The sequence below is a fragment of the Chinchilla lanigera genome, unplaced genomic scaffold (assembly GCF_000276665.1).
Source record: "Chinchilla lanigera isolate Chin_1 unplaced genomic scaffold, ChiLan1.0 scaffold00083, whole genome shotgun sequence".
Taxonomy (NCBI): Eukaryota; Metazoa; Chordata; class Mammalia; order Rodentia; family Chinchillidae; genus Chinchilla; species Chinchilla lanigera.
Window position 1 is genome coordinate 7,456,883 of NW_004955484.1, and position 15,640 is coordinate 7,472,522.

At 39.1% G+C, this 15,640-nt stretch overlaps 1 protein-coding gene and 1 long non-coding RNA gene across 3 annotated transcripts in view; one reads left to right on the forward strand and one right to left on the reverse strand.

The window, feature by feature from the left end:
* The window catches only part of LOC106146561, a 64,455-nt gene extending 55,333 nt beyond the window's left edge, over positions 1 to 9,122 (forward strand). For both annotated transcript variants that reach the window (XR_001231048.1, XR_001231049.1), the window contains 2 exons: positions 3,523 to 3,587; positions 9,007 to 9,122. This is a non-coding gene — a long non-coding RNA (uncharacterized LOC106146561). The remainder of the gene's footprint in view (positions 1 to 3,522; positions 3,588 to 9,006) is intronic.
* Positions 1 to 15,640, reverse strand: part of Sntb2 (syntrophin, beta 2 (dystrophin-associated protein A1, 59kDa, basic component 2)) — a 98,282-nt gene that overhangs the window by 65,807 nt on the left and 16,835 nt on the right. The window lies entirely within an intron of this gene.

The following is a 15,640-nucleotide window of genomic DNA, read 5'->3' on the forward strand; positions in this document are numbered from 1 at the left end:
GTTTTATGAAACAGGGGCTCCCTATGTAGTCCAGGCTGGCCTTGAACTGGTGGCTGATCCTCCTACCTCAGCCTCCGAGTGCTGGGATTCCAGGCGTGCACCACCATGCCTGGCTTCCCCTTCATTCTTAGGTAACACATGACTGAGAAAATCGCTGTAGTAAAATGAGAACTCTCAGAGTTAACAGAAATCAAGTATTTAATGTTAAGTTACAGTGCAATATCTTGCTCAGTTTGCCTCAAATAGCCATTAACTGATAATGTCTTATTAATTTTCTTCACTAAGTGATAATAAAAACAAAAGCTGCTTGGTGTGACAGTGCATGCCTGTAATTCCAGCTACTCACTCAGGAAGCTGAAACAGAAGGATGGCAAGTATGAGGCCAGCCTGGGGAACACAGTGAGACTGTCTCAAAATAAAAAGTAAAAACAAAAAACAAGGGCTGAGGATGTAGCTCAGTGCAAGGCCCTGGGTTCAGTACCTAGTACTGCAGCGGGGAAAAGCTACACACACACAACAATCTAAAAAAGATAAACTACAAAGAGAAAACAGAATAGTGGCTGGAGATGGGAGAAAAGAACTAAAGGAAACATAGGGTAACTTTTGAGGGTGATGGAAATATTCTGTATCTTGATCATGATCCCATTTTTAAGCCTTGTATAGGTTGTGTACACTTATCAAAACCAAAAGAAATATACAACTAAAAAGGGTAGATGATTCCCAGTACTTAAAAAAAAAAAAAAAAAAAAAAATAGGTGGATGCTGGTATATGGGAATTGCGCCTCAGTAAATCTAATGTTAAAATTTTTCCTGCAACAAAAATACGTGTTTTCTAAATGCTTATATAAAACCATCAAGAGGGGCTGGGAATGTAGCTGAGTGGTAGAGCACTTGCATAGTATGGCCCTGGACTGTGAACAACTGGAACAATGACAAAACAATACAAACAAAAAAACAACATTAAAAAGTTTAAGTAAGACTGGATGTGGTGCCGGGCGTGGTGGCACATGCCTGTAATCCCAGCACTGCAGAGGCTGAGGCAGGATGATCCTTATGAGTTTGAGACCAGCCCAGGCTACAAGTGAGCTAAAGGCCAGCCCGAACTGCATAGTGAGACCCTGTCTCAAAAGACAAACACACACAAAAAAGACTGTATGTGGTGGTACACACCTGTAATCCTAGCATTAGTGAGTCAAAGGTAGGAGAATCACTGTGAGCTCAAGGCTAGCCTAAATTACATAGCAAGACCTGTTTCAAAAAACAAAATGAAAAATACAAAAGTTGGTTTATATGACTATTAGATATGAACTATTAAATAACTGATAAAACTTGTATACAAATAAGAGAGCCCTCTACCTTTTTTGAGATAGGGTCTGGCTAAATTGCTAAATTGCCCAGGCTAGCCTTAAACTCTAAATTCTCCTGTCTTAGCCTCCCAATTTGTGTTCAGCTTACAGGCGTGTGCTGTACACCTGGCTGGAGCCTTTCAAATGTAACTAAAAACATGTTATTCACTGTCTCAAGTTGTCCCAACCCTGCTCTATTACTGAATTGCTACCTGATCCTAAGCAAATTACTTATATCTAGTTTTGTATTATAATCATCTACACAGTAATGACTGGTATATTGACATGAATGACATGCTCTTGAGTCTCTCTATCACATATTGCAATACTACTACTTGTTCTGCCTTTGCAGGACTGCTCATAGTTCCAAAGGCGTATCACAATACTTCTTGAGTTGATTTATCTCCAGTGACACTAACATAAACTATGATCTCCCAACTCCCCAGCTCCTCCATGATGGCCCAGCTCCTGCTCAACTTTTTCTTTTCTTTTCCTTTTTTCTTTTTCCTTTCTTCCTTCCTTCCCTTCCCTTCCTTTTTTCTTTTTTCCTTTCTTTCTTCCTTTTTTCTTTCTCTTCCTTCCTTTCTCTCTCTCTTTCTCTTTCTTTTTCTTTCTTTCTTTCTTTCTTTCTTTCTTTCTTTCTTTCGTATGTTTTGGTTTTTTGAGACAAGGTCTCACTATGTAGCCCAGACTGGCCTTGAACTTGCAACAATCCTCTTGGTTTTTTGAGACAAGGTCTCACTATGTAGCCCAGACTGGCCTTGAACTTGCAACAATCCTCTTGCCTCAGCCTCCCCCATGCTGTATTACAGGTGTGCAGCACCACACCTGACTTAATTTTCATTAGGTCATTTAATTCTTCCTAATATCAACTAATTACAGCTGTAACTGTGACTCACAATAGGGTATTCAGGGCTACATAATGAAAGCTCCTAATTCTGACCTCAAGTCTTATAGGTACCGCAAACTCTGTGTATCTATAACAGTCACTTGACTAGCCAACCTGGCACCCACCCCCACCCTCCCTCTCCCACTAAAGATAAATATTTACTTCTCCAACCTCCCTTGCAGTTACTGGTGACCATGTGATTCAGTTCTGGCCATCAAGATGTAAGATGAAATCTGCTAGGAGCATTTGGTAAAGCTTTTCATGATAAAGAGAACACATACAACCAATAACTCTTCTTTCCTCTTATTTCTGCCTTGGATTTATGTTTTAAGGCCATTTTATGTTATGTCAGGAGCAGCAAATATGAGATAACAAATTTATTACAAATAACAGAACAAACATGACATCACAAAGTCCTTTAACCTTTTAACAGTTTACCCTGAACATTGCTTGGACAGGTGTCATTTCAACCAGTTGGTTCTTACACCGAATAAATTTGATGAAGCTGTTGTTGAAAATATGCTTTTGGAATTTATAGAAATTAACAAAAAAATGTGCAATTTTTGGTCACCCTGTATTTAAATAATTGGACTGGTAAATGGTTAAAAGAGCTTATTTCAGGCCTCTTAAAATTTGAGGTAAAAACAAATTACTTGTTGCATAAGCCATTCTTAGTTGGATTGTCTTCTGCTTGCAACTAACTGCACTTCTAACAAATATGGTGCCCAAAGCCCAATTGACCTCCCCCATGTCACACGTTCTCGTTTCCAAATTACTCAGTGTAGTTAATGGTATCACCAGTTGCCTAAATTAGAAACCCAGCGTTACCTTTAGCTCTTTTGTCTATACTAGCTATTCAGATGTGAACACAGATACTAGATCAAGAAGTGTCACTAGCTTTCTTGAAAATGTTTCTGCTCTGTTCTCCATTTCCACTGCCACTCATTACTTCTCAGAATCGCCTTCCAGTTGCCAGACTGCTCTTCCTAGTTCACCTCCCACATGGGCATCAGTTCAACTTCTAAAGCACAGTTCTAACTTAATTAAGTACTCTCCTTCTTAAAAACCTTTTACTTTGCCTAGAGGAAAAAAGTTCAAATTCCTTAGCATGGCATAAATGCTCCTGGTAACTTTTTCAGCTTCATTTCTTTGCACTTCTTCCTTGCTCCAGCAACCTGGATCTCTGCCACTGCAGTTTTACTTCTATCACTGGGCCTTAACTCACTGTGATCCATGTACCTGGAATGTCCTTTTCCCTCTCCAAAGTCTACCATTTTGTGTTCCCAGGACTGAACACTTGCAGCATACATGGAAGACAGCATTTTGGTTATGAATGCCAGCTCTTGTATCAGGTACGGCTGGGTTCTTCTATTCACAGAACTGCTCAGTGGCCTTAACTACTTTACCTAATTTTCAAATCTCAATTTCTCCCTTTATAAAAGAAGGATTAAATAGTAATAGACTGGTTTGGCAATTAAATAATTCATATAAAGCATTTGGGTGCTCTGCTACTATGGGTGTTCTAGCCATCTTTGTTTTCCAAATCCAAGTTCAGTGCCTAGGACATCTGACCAATATTTTTAAAATATAAATTGAATGAAGAATCTTCTGTCTTTGTGTGTGTGTGTGTTTGAGACATGATCTCACTATGCAGTTCAGGCTGGCCTTGAACTCACTTTGTAGTTCAGGATGGACTCGAACTCGAAACAATCTTTCTGCCTCTGCCTCCCGAGTGCTGGGATTACAGGTGTGTGCTACCACAAACGGCTAAAATTGCTTTTTAAAAGCTGCCTTTAGTGGCTATAGCTCCAATTTAAATGGGACAAGAAAGGGTATACATATACCATATGTATACATATCCATATACATGGATCAAGCTGAACCAATGTCAATGTCAACCCGCCCCTGAGATGTAGTCTCATTATGTACTCAAAGATGGTCTTGAACTCGTGATCCTCTTGCTCAGATTCCCAAGTGCTGGAATTACAGGTGTGCACCACCTCATCAGGCTTTCAGTATGTCAATTTTAATTACAGTACATGTTTTATGCTACCTACATGGTAGGTAGCATATTATTGCCATCATGCTAGTTTTATTGTAAAAAAATTCATACTAGACCCAGGAAATATATATAATAACTTCTTTCTGAGCTGAGGTTTGAATCCAGGGCCTTGTACATGCTAAGCAACTTTAAAAATTTTATACTTGGGGCTGGGAATTTAGCTCAGTGGCACAGTGCCTGCCTGGCAAGCGCGAGGTCATGAGTTCGATTCCCAGTACCGGGAAAAAAAAAATAAATTTATACTTGAAGCCAGGAGTAATGGTGTACACCTATCCTGCCAGCACTTGGGAGGCTGAGGCAGGAGGATCACCATTGGTTTGGGACCAGTCTAGGCTACATAGCAAGCTCAAGGCCAGCCTGCACTACAAAGCCGAGACTCTGTCTCAAACCATCAAAAAAACAGATAAACAGGTAGATACATAAAAAATTCATATTTGAAAGACATGTCTCCTTAAAAACTCTTAGGAGGAATGATGAATGAAAAAAGAGTTTAAAATACTCATTAAAATGCACATTTTCAAATAATTAAAAATCTGTTAGGCAGATAGATCCTACTTCACATTACTTTAAAAAGAAAGTTAAGCAACCTTTCATTTTTGAGCCTTCCTATCACATACTATGATTATATACATCTATTCTTTTGACTATATATATCTAAATTATACTACTTATTTAATCCATCTAAATGTTCATTAGACTCATATTTTCATTATCAGTATGCTAAGAAGTTGTTTACTAAGAAATTACAATAGGGGCTGGGGATTTAGCTCAGTGGCACAGCGCCTGCCTGGCAAGCACAGGGTCATGAGTTCGATTCCCCGTATCAGATAAAAAAAAAAAAAAAAAAAAAAAAAAGAAATTACAATAGAGTTGCAAGTTAGGAAATGTCAATGCCTATTTCTGGAATATGTAAATTTATATGTTTTCCTGCTTCTTACTAGGCATAAAAATAGTTTAATCCATAATACCCTGTTTCCTAAAAGATGATCATAGCTGGGTGGAGTTATACATTCCTATAATCTCAGCTACTCCACAGGCTGAGGCAGAAGGATCACAAGTTAGAGGCCAGCCTAGCAAGATCAAGTGTTAAGATAAAAAATAACAAGGGCTGGGATGTAAACTCAATTTGAGGTCCTGAGTTCAATTCCTAGTATTCCTGCATCCCCAAACATTATAATTTTTTTTTTATTTTCTTAATTCTTAATGAGCCAGAGTAAATTTGAGGTATCAGAATAATAAACCACCCATGTTTTGACACAACCAATGTCATTCTAGAGGCATCTAAATTTAATTCCAAAAATCCATGATCAATATTCTTGACAAATAATATTAAAGTGACACTAACGAGCAGCTTTGGATATGTGGAAGTTTGCCCTTGCAAATGACAGCCAATTTATGTTAAGATTAGCTTCCCATAATCAGTAAGAGTGCTTATCCTGAGATTATATTTATCCTTATGCATGCAATATCCTCCTCTTTTTTTGGGAGATTATTCTGGGAAAAGAGAAAGATTTATCATTGTATATATGATTTATAGAGCTACACTAGATGTAGCCTCATAAATTACCATATTTAGATACAATTAATAAAAATTATGAATTTAAAATGTATTATATTCAGCACCCTACATGTACAGACACACACACATACACATACACACACACACACACACACACCAGAGTGCTCTATGGACAAAGACTGATCTCGGAATTGATACCTTTTTTTAGAGCTAGAGGGATTAGTGATAATTCAGTCCAACATGTTCATTTTTAAAGATATATAAACTGACACCCAAGAAAACTGAAGCTCACAGAAATTAGAAAACAGCTTCTAAGTCTATTTGTGGCAAAGCCATGGCTAAAAACCTTTTTGAACTGAGTCCTGAAAACATCCCCATCTTTAATTTGATGTTTTAAGATAACATAAACTACAAAGCACCATATGTACAGATTAATCAACAGTCATTATAAATGGAGTCAGGACTCAGACTTGCTTACTGGGTCTTTATGGTTAAAAACAGAAATAGTCATGTCTTATCTAAGATTAATATGATAATCTCGCCAGGTCTGAGAGTAAGTGAGTATTTTAATTTTAACTCATGCTTCAAGAACATGAAAAAAAAAAAAGCTAAGCATGGTGGCACACATCTGTAATCCTACCACTTGGGAAGCTGAAGCAGGAGAATCGTTGTGAGTTTAAGGCTAGCCTGGGCTACAAAGTGAGCTCAAGGCCAGCCTGAACTGCATAGTAAGATCCTATCTTAAAAAGACAAAAATAGGGCTGGGGATTTAGCTCAGCGGCAAAAGCGCCTGCCTGGCAAGCACAAGGTCGTGAGTTCGGTTCCCGGTACAGGAGAAAAACAAACAAAGACAAAAATAAACAAAAAATTTACAATTATGTTTATTTTTTATTTTTGGCAGAAATCCTTAAAGTAGAAGAGCGCTAAACAAACACTATCCCAGCAACAGTGCAAGGAGATGCCTAGAATGAGTAGAACCTATCCATATATGGCTCTCTGATAGGCAACATCTCCCTTTTCTATGTGTGCGTTAGATGGTCTGAATATGTACTCCAAAATTTATACATTGAACCTTAATCACCAACTTGAGAGTATTAAACAGTGGAGTCCTTTAGGAGGTGATTGAGTCATGATCAGAGAGCCTTTAAGAATGAGACTGATGACTTTATAAAAGACGTGGCTGGACATGGTGGTGCATGCCTGTAATCCCAGCACTCTGGGAAGCTGAGGCAGGAGGATCTCAAACTTAAGCCCAGCCCGGGCAATTTAGTGACTCTGGAAGGTCCTGCCTAAAAAATAAAAGATGCAATATGTATATGCATCAATTCCTCAGGATGACTATACTTATTATATATCACTAATACTCATAAAAATAAATAAAAAATTTAAAAGGACTGGGGATGTAGCTCAGTTTGAAGGCCCAAGTTACAATCCTCAGTACAGGGAGAGGGGAGAACAAGCCCTCACCAGACAATGATTCTGCTGGAACACAATCTCCACTTCCATTATTTCTTTATTTCTTTCTTTATTTATTTTTGTTCTGGGAATTGAACTCATAACCTCAGGCTTATGCCACTGAGCTACATCCCCGGTCCATCCATTGTTCATTTACTGTTCAATATATACCAAAGTGACTGTCTCCCCATTTCTGGTTTTTTTTGAGATAGGATCTATACTTGATCTTAGCCAAAAGGCCGAGAAGAGATTGAGACAGGATCTAACTATGTAGTTCAGGCTGGCCTTAAACTCACTATAAAGCCAAGGCTGGCCTCAAACTTCAGTGATCCTCCTGCCTTGGCCTCCCAACTGCTGGGATTATAGGTATGTACCACCATGCCTGGCTAAGAGTGCTTTGTTTTATAAATACAATTCCATTTAATCTCACAACAACTTTATGAAATGAGTGCATTACTACTCCCATTTTCAGTGAGGAAGTTGAGGTCTTACAGAAGGTAAAAGGGACACTTGTCATTTGTCACTCTGCCAACAAACAGTGAAGAGAAAAATCAAGCATGTAACTATTACTATATTTTACTAATAAACAATTATAACTAACATAAGCACTACTACAGAAATATATATAAAACACATCAAACAAAGTAAAAAGGTAACACAAAAGAGGGCTCAGTTTTGGAAGCGGGAGTATGGTAGAGTCAGCCAGGAAAAGTTTCATATTGGAGATCTTGATCACTGAAAGACAGGAAGAAGTGCTCCAGGTGGAGAAGGTCGAAATGGGCATGCTTGGCTTAGTTCACACCATAGAGGCAAAGACACAAAGGCAGGAGGAAAATGAAACATTTAGAGAAATGTAAGTAGCTAGGAAAGGTAAAATGTAGGGTTCAGGACAAAAAAGCAGTGATTTTTGGAAGGTTGCTGATATCAGTTACAAGTTATCAGATGTCATAAAAGATAGTCTTGGCTGTTATTAAAGAGATACAAAGCAAGTATACAAAAAGGAAAGTACTCCCCAAATTATAAAACCTTGCCTTAAAACAGAGCTTGCAATCCTCACTAAAACACAGACTCCACAAACTTTAAGACAGAATGGATAAAAGTGTGTGTGTGTGTGTGTGTGTGTGTGTGTGTATACATACATATACACACACACATATATTTTGGGGTTTTTTGTTTTGCTTTGTTTTGTTTTTGTTTTTGGACACAGGTTCTTGCTATGAAATTCAGGCTGGTCTTGTACTCAATTATGTGCTCCAGGCTGGCCTTGAACTCTTGGTGACCGTCCTGTCCCAAATTTAAAGAAAAGACAAAAGATAGATCTCATTCATCAAACACTTCACAACCATGCTGTGAACAAAACAATGTGCTAACGGGTTCCTGTCCTCACACAATAACGTGTAGTCTAATAAAACTGTTCTTCATGCACACACACTCTCAAACTGGGTCATGGCCTTACTGTATGAATCCAATTAAAACAACAAAAGCCACACTAAGAAATCTTTTTTAGTTCAATTTATTTCTTGTTTTGATTTCAAGTTTATACTTAGGGGTAACTAAAGAAGCATTAGGGTGCTGCTACAGTTTGGATCTTGAAAGTACACCAAAGCCCCAGGTGGTGGAGGGCCTGTGGACGAGCCTTAAGGAGGTGGGGTCTGGTCAAAGAAGTTAGGTCACTGGGAGCACAATCTTGAAGGAGATATCATGACCCTCGCCCCTCTTCTTTCTTTATTCCTAGCAGTCTATAAGATGAGTGGCTTTGCTCTACCATATGCTTCCCACCATGAGTGTCTGCCTCACCACAGGACCAAAAACAATGGAGCCAACCATGGACTGAAACCTCTGAAACTATGACTCAAAATAAATCTTTTCTCTTCATAAGTTGTTTTTCTCAAGTATTTTGTTACAGAAATGAAAGACCAACACAGATCTTTATATTTGAAGTGGTTAATAAAAAAACCTCACACACACAAAACTATTGGGCATGTACTTAAAATACATACAGAGAGTTATTTCTCTCCACAGCATTCCAGTGTATTATCCTAAGACTTGGTCCACTGAAATCTATCTTTTTTTCCTGCACTGGGGTTTGAACCCTGGGCCTCCGGCATGTGAGCAGTCTACCACTGAGCTACAACCCCAGTGGGCAGAAGGTAGCAAAGCAATAAGGGACAATCACAGCTCTTTCTATCCCGTATATTGTATCCAGGCTACTGAGGGTGGATAGCACACATATCCTTAATCTTAGCATTACACCATGAATCAATCACAGTGTCATATACTCTAGATCCAGCCTCCTCTGAAAAAGCCCCCCCTATGATTGTATGTGGCTTTGGAGGGACATCTAGACACAGCCATAACACTACTTTTGCTTCACTGCCTCCTGCCTGCTCTGCCACGAACTGTTTCTCCTCTGTGACTCCCCTCTGCCATGCCAACCTGCCTTGGAGTCAGCTGACTATGGATTGAAACCTCTACATACTGAGCCAAAGTAAACCTTTCCTCCTTTAACTTGTGGGTGTCAGGTAGATTATCAGTATAGAAATATATGACCATCTACACAGATGTGGTGGTAACATCACAGAATTTCTTGGAATAAATATTTTCCATTTCCATAACTGGCACTCAGACCAACACATATAGGAGTTTGAATTAAGTAGAAAGGTAATATGAAGCCAAGAAAGATGCAGGAAACTGGAGAGTGGCAAAATAACTTACCTAGGCCACAGACCATTGAATTGGGACAGATAATTGAAGGGACTAACGTTGCAAATCTCCTTACATTGGTTAGGTCATTTGAAAATATCTCCCTTCATTTTAAGACTGAATGTTCTTGAATATGTTTTAGGTCTTCCAAAATTTAAATCTGCACCAGTTCATTTAGGTTGTAGGCATTAACTTGAGATCCTTTCTCTTCACAGAGTATAATTAATGAATCACCTATTCCTGTGAAGAATTTGATTCTGAAAGAATTTTAAATCCATCTTAGGAAAGGCCTGGGGTGTTGTATGTCAAAGGGACTGTGGCTAAGTCTGACTTCTTAGAACTACAGTACTGTCTGAACATGTTTTTCTTCTAAGGAGCAATAAAATTCCATATAAGGAAGAAAACCTGATGGCACACAACCTAATGAATCTGGAGCCCAGCGGGAGATTCCTGGTGCTCCTAGTGACCCCATGGTTGTAGATGCAGCTCAGCAGCAATGCTGTCCACTTCTTCTTTCTCATCTTTCAAGCAAAGGAGAATTCTCAGTAGTGTCCAGCTTATAAGACAACATTAAGGGGCCAGGGATATAGCTCAGTGACACAGTGCCTGCCTGGCAAATGCAAGGTCCGCAGTTCAATTCCCAGTATCCCCCCTTCAAAAAAGACAACATTAAGGGAAGCCTCTCAACAAGTAATGGATTCCCTATTGCAATAAAAGGGAAAAGAAGGGTTTATGAAGACAGTTTTAAACAAGAAAGGGCAAAAATCCAAAGGTTAACACTATTTTTAGAAATTCTCATAATACAAAAACTTCATGATCTATATTTAGTTTGAGTAGCAATCATCTTGCTACCTTCAATTACAAGCTCATAAAAGTAGGGTGTGTTTATTCAAAACAAAGCTTACTAAGCAGGGACATGTGGAGTTACTCCTGCTTTCTCCATAATAATTGACATGGAATTTGGGACTGACAAGAGCACTGAAAAACCCTTGCTGCCAAAGAACAGAGACAGGGCCAGAGACTATAGTTCTTAGATCAAAAAGTAAATGACATGCCTATAACTCCAACACTTGGAAGGCTGAGGCAGTAGGATTCCTGTGAGTTCAAGGCCAGCCTGGACTATACATCAAGACCTTGTTACAAAAAAAGAAGAGATTGCTTAGTCATAGTTAAATCTGACATGCTGGTCGGGGTAACTGAAAGACTGGAAACAAGAAGATATAGCTAAGCCGGGAGTGGTGGTACACGCCTGTAATCACAGCACTTGGGAGGCTGAGGCAGAAGGATGGGAGGCTGAGGCAGGTGGATCATTGCAAGTGCGAGGCCAACCTGGGCAAAAAAGTGAATTCATGGCCAGCCTGAACTGCATAGCAAGACCCTGTCTCAAAAAGACAAAAAAAAAAAAAAAAAAGAAGGTATAGCTAAACATCATGGACCCTCAGGTAAATAGCTGAAATTATAGGGAGCAGATGACCAAAGCATCAGGTGCACACAAGGAGGATACACCAGGGACGGTTAGCTTGTGTTGTTGCACTGACCTGCTCCCAGCCTAGCTAGCTTCATTTCTCCAGGAAAGGAGACTGACTTCCTGAAGCAATTTTCCATCCAGGTATGAAGGCAGTGAAGGGAATTAACATTTTTTGAATACCTGTTCCAGTCTAGGCATTTTATATAAAACATTTTATGTAAACTTCATGATCACTTGGCTAAAAAAGAAGCCAAAGCTTAAAGAGTATGTTATTTTCCTAATATCTCATAGAAACTCTAAGTCTGTTCAGCTTCAAAGCCAATGCTGTTCTATAACACAGCACAATCACCGGAATGGATTCACTTGGGTCTATTCAGCTCGAGTCCCTTTTTTTTTTTTTTTGGGTACCAAGAATCGAACTCAGAACTCAGGACCTTGTGCTTGCCAGGCAGGCACTTATGCCACTGAGCTACATCCCCGGTCCTCAAGTCCTTTTTTTTAGCCTTATAAGTCATTCTTGGCCTGTTCTGACCACCTCACTTTGGTGACCTACTGCTTTCTGAATCTTCTGGTTTCTCCTCAGCTGTAATGGGCTGGTGATTCCCTGGCTCTTGCCTTAAGTATAGCACCCAGGCCTTGCCTACATTAGCCCATGAGAGCCATATAGCTTACTCCTACTACTGAGGACTTAGAAAAATCATGTATAGGGCCAGGGATATATCCAGCCCTTAAATGGAAATAATTAATACCCTACTAAACAATATTAAAACATTTTACATCTTTGCCTTCCTAACCCTTTTTTTACGGGGTGAAGTTTGAGACAGGGTCTCACTGTGCAGTTCAAGCTTGCCTCAAACTCACTATATAGCCCAGACTGGCCTCAAATTCAAGTTGATCCTCCCGCCTCAATCTCCCAAGTGCTGAAATACAGGGGTGCACCACAACACCCAGCTCCTAATCCTTTCTATTTTGTCACTTTTCCTCTCATCCAGCATATCAAGATAAATCATAAAAATAATTTAGCCTGCAGCTTTAACTACAGACGTGTATTTTAGAGTTTACAAATTTATAAGACTGCATCTTTTAGATTCAGTGTATTTGCTCCCATTTATTAGCACTAGTTCTATGACATTAAAAGCATTACAATGATAACTGCTCCCAAATGACACTCTGGGATGGGTCCCCAAATTTTCCACTTGAGATGTTATTGAGATGATGTTGAGTCTTTCTTTGACACTGGCCCTTCAGTTGTTTCCTCAGATGTACCACTATTATTTTCTATCTGTCTTTGTGCAAAGCTGAATAAAAACTGTCTTGGATAGCACATGCCACTGGATATGACCTCCAATATTTAAAAACACTGGTTCAAATGCGACAGAACTTTTGGTATAACACCACCCCATTGGTGATCTATTATCAAACCATGAATAGACACAAAAAGCATGAGAAGGCCTCCTAGCATGCCGGAGATCTTTATGGCTTTAGACTACAAACCAAGGTATCACAGGAAACAGGAAATCCCAAAGATTTCTTGGATAGGACATCAATAAAGAAAAATTTTCACCTGGCATGGTAGGGCACACCTATAATCCCAGCACTTGGGAGGCTGAGGCAGGAGCACTGTCCCAAGTTTAAGGCGAGCCTGGGCTACACAATAAGTTCAAGGCCAGCCAGAACTACATACCAAGACCTTGTTTCAAAAAGAAAAAAAAAAAAAAGAAGAAAAATTTTCAACTAGTCAAAATTTTCCATGAAACAAAAAAAGGAAAAAAAAATTCTCCATGAAGAAAATGAGGCAGGCATAGTGGCACACACCTGTAATCCCAGCACTTGGGAGGTTGAGACCCTGTCTCCAAAAAAAAAAAAAAAAAAAAAAGAGAAATTACAGTCTAGGAAAAAACACAAGACTTAATGATAATAGGCTTATATGTAGAATATATAGTTATTAATAAACCAACAATTTAAAAACTCCAGTAAAAAAAAAGAATGGCCAAGAAACACACAAGAAGGTGCTTAGCTATTTTGTTTGCAGTATAGGAATTGAACCCAGGGCGCCACCAAGCACAATACTGCCAAGCTATGCCCTGGTCCTTTTTATTTATTATTTTTGAGGAAGGAGCTCCACTAAAATACCCAGGCTGGCCTCAAACTTGTGATTCTCCTGCCTCAGTCTCCTGAATAGCTGGTATTAGAGGTATGCACCATCGAGCCTGGTTAGTATCTTTATTCATCAGGGAGATGGAAATTTAAAATCACAATGAAATACCATCCACCAAAATGGCTCACATAAAAGGAATATAACACCTAACATCACCAAGGATGTGGAGGAACTAGAACTTTCATACATTTTTGTTTGTTTGTTTGTTTTGGTTCCAGGGATTGAACTCAGGACTTTTCACTTGCCAGGCAGGTGCTTGTGCCACTGAGCTATATCCCTCGGCCCATAAATTTTTTTTTTTTTTTTTTTTTTTTTTTTTTCCGGTACCAGGAATCAAACTCAGGACCTTGTGCTTGCCAGGCAGGCGCTTGTGCCGCTGAGCTAAACCCCCAGCCCCTATACATTATTTTTGAGAGTTTAAAAGTATTTGGGGGCTGGGGATTTAGCTCAGCGGCAAAAGCGCCTGCCTGGCAAGCGCAAGGTCGTGAGTTCGGTTCCTGGTACCGGAGAAAAACCAAAAAAAAAAAAAGTATTTGGTATTTTCTTTTAAAATTAAATACACATCTACTCTATAGATCATCAATTTGACTCAAGTATTTACCCAAGAGAACCGAAAAACATAATATTTTGTCCCTTTCTCCTGATTTTTCACCATAGGAATAGCATGAAATTTTTTAGCATATGACTAGGGCTTGCTTTCCAATATTATAACATTACAAATCTTCACTGTGAGTCACTCTCATTCACTAAAGTACAATGACTTGAAACCCCAAGTTACACAGTAATCAGTGGCAAAATTAATCACAACCTAGATCTACTCAACATTTTTTTGTTCCCTAACTGATTCTTTTCTGCTCAGGGGCAAAAGACTGCTTTCATAAATGTCACCTATGCCAATCTAAAGGTGATCAGCTGCCATCTCTAATGAAAAGTGGAAGGGCAGAGGTGATTTATCTGCAAATCTACAACACAAAATATTTCATCTGGCACGTCTGCAAAGCTTTATCTAAACAAAAATGAAGTTCATAAGGTAATGCACATCCTGGATTCCATCGGAAGCAAGATAACTTCTGAATCATCAAAGAAATTATATCTAGAATAAGTTTTATGATTAAAAATCTTTTGATTAGCTTGTGAAGGAGTTGTTTTAAAAAAACAACAAAACCCTTCCACCATAATGTTTCTGCCTTGGAGCCAGCAGAGTATGGACTGAGACCTCTGAAAGAGTGAACCAAATAAACTTGTCCTTTAAAAAACAAACACTGAAATCTTTTGACTAAACTTTCATTCTCTGCAATTTACATAATCAGTTTATATTAATTAAAACTTTTTTTTGAAACAGGGTCTCATTATATAGTCCAGGCTGGCTTTGAACAACTTGTATACCCCAAGTTGGTCTCAAACTCATGATCCTCATGCTTCAGCCTCCCAAATGCTGAGTTTATAGGGATGTGCCCAGTCCCAAAGCGTATTTTGTTTTGGCCTTTTTTGAGACAAGGTCTCACTATGTAGGTCAGGCTGACCTTGAGCTCACTTTGCAGCCCAAGGTCGTGAACTTGCAACAATCGAGCCTCGGCCTCCCGGTGCTGGGATTACAGAGGTGCACCACCACGCTTGGCCCAAGGCATATTCTTAATATTACCTCATTCTTTATTCTCAATTGTCTCAGTATTTGCCTATTATTCATAATGTATGAAATAATTTGGATAATTTATGTATATTTTATTAGTACTTTAAGCCTATTTTGGTTATTTGTTAAAAGTAGGATCTATGAGGCTAAAAGGTATCAAATATGAGTTAATTAGTCACATGGAGCTTTGCGCCCAGCATAAAAAACTAGGCACAAAGACAGAGAGACATTAACTAGTTCGGTCCCAGGGGCTGGGGATTTAGCTCAGCGGCAAAAGCGCCTGCCTGGCAAGCGCAAGGTCGTGAGTTCGGTTCCCGGTACCGGAGAAAAACCAAAAAAACAAACAAACAAACAAACAAAAAAAAGAACTAGTCCCAGGTGTAAGTGAGGAACTTTGAAGAGTCTGGTGT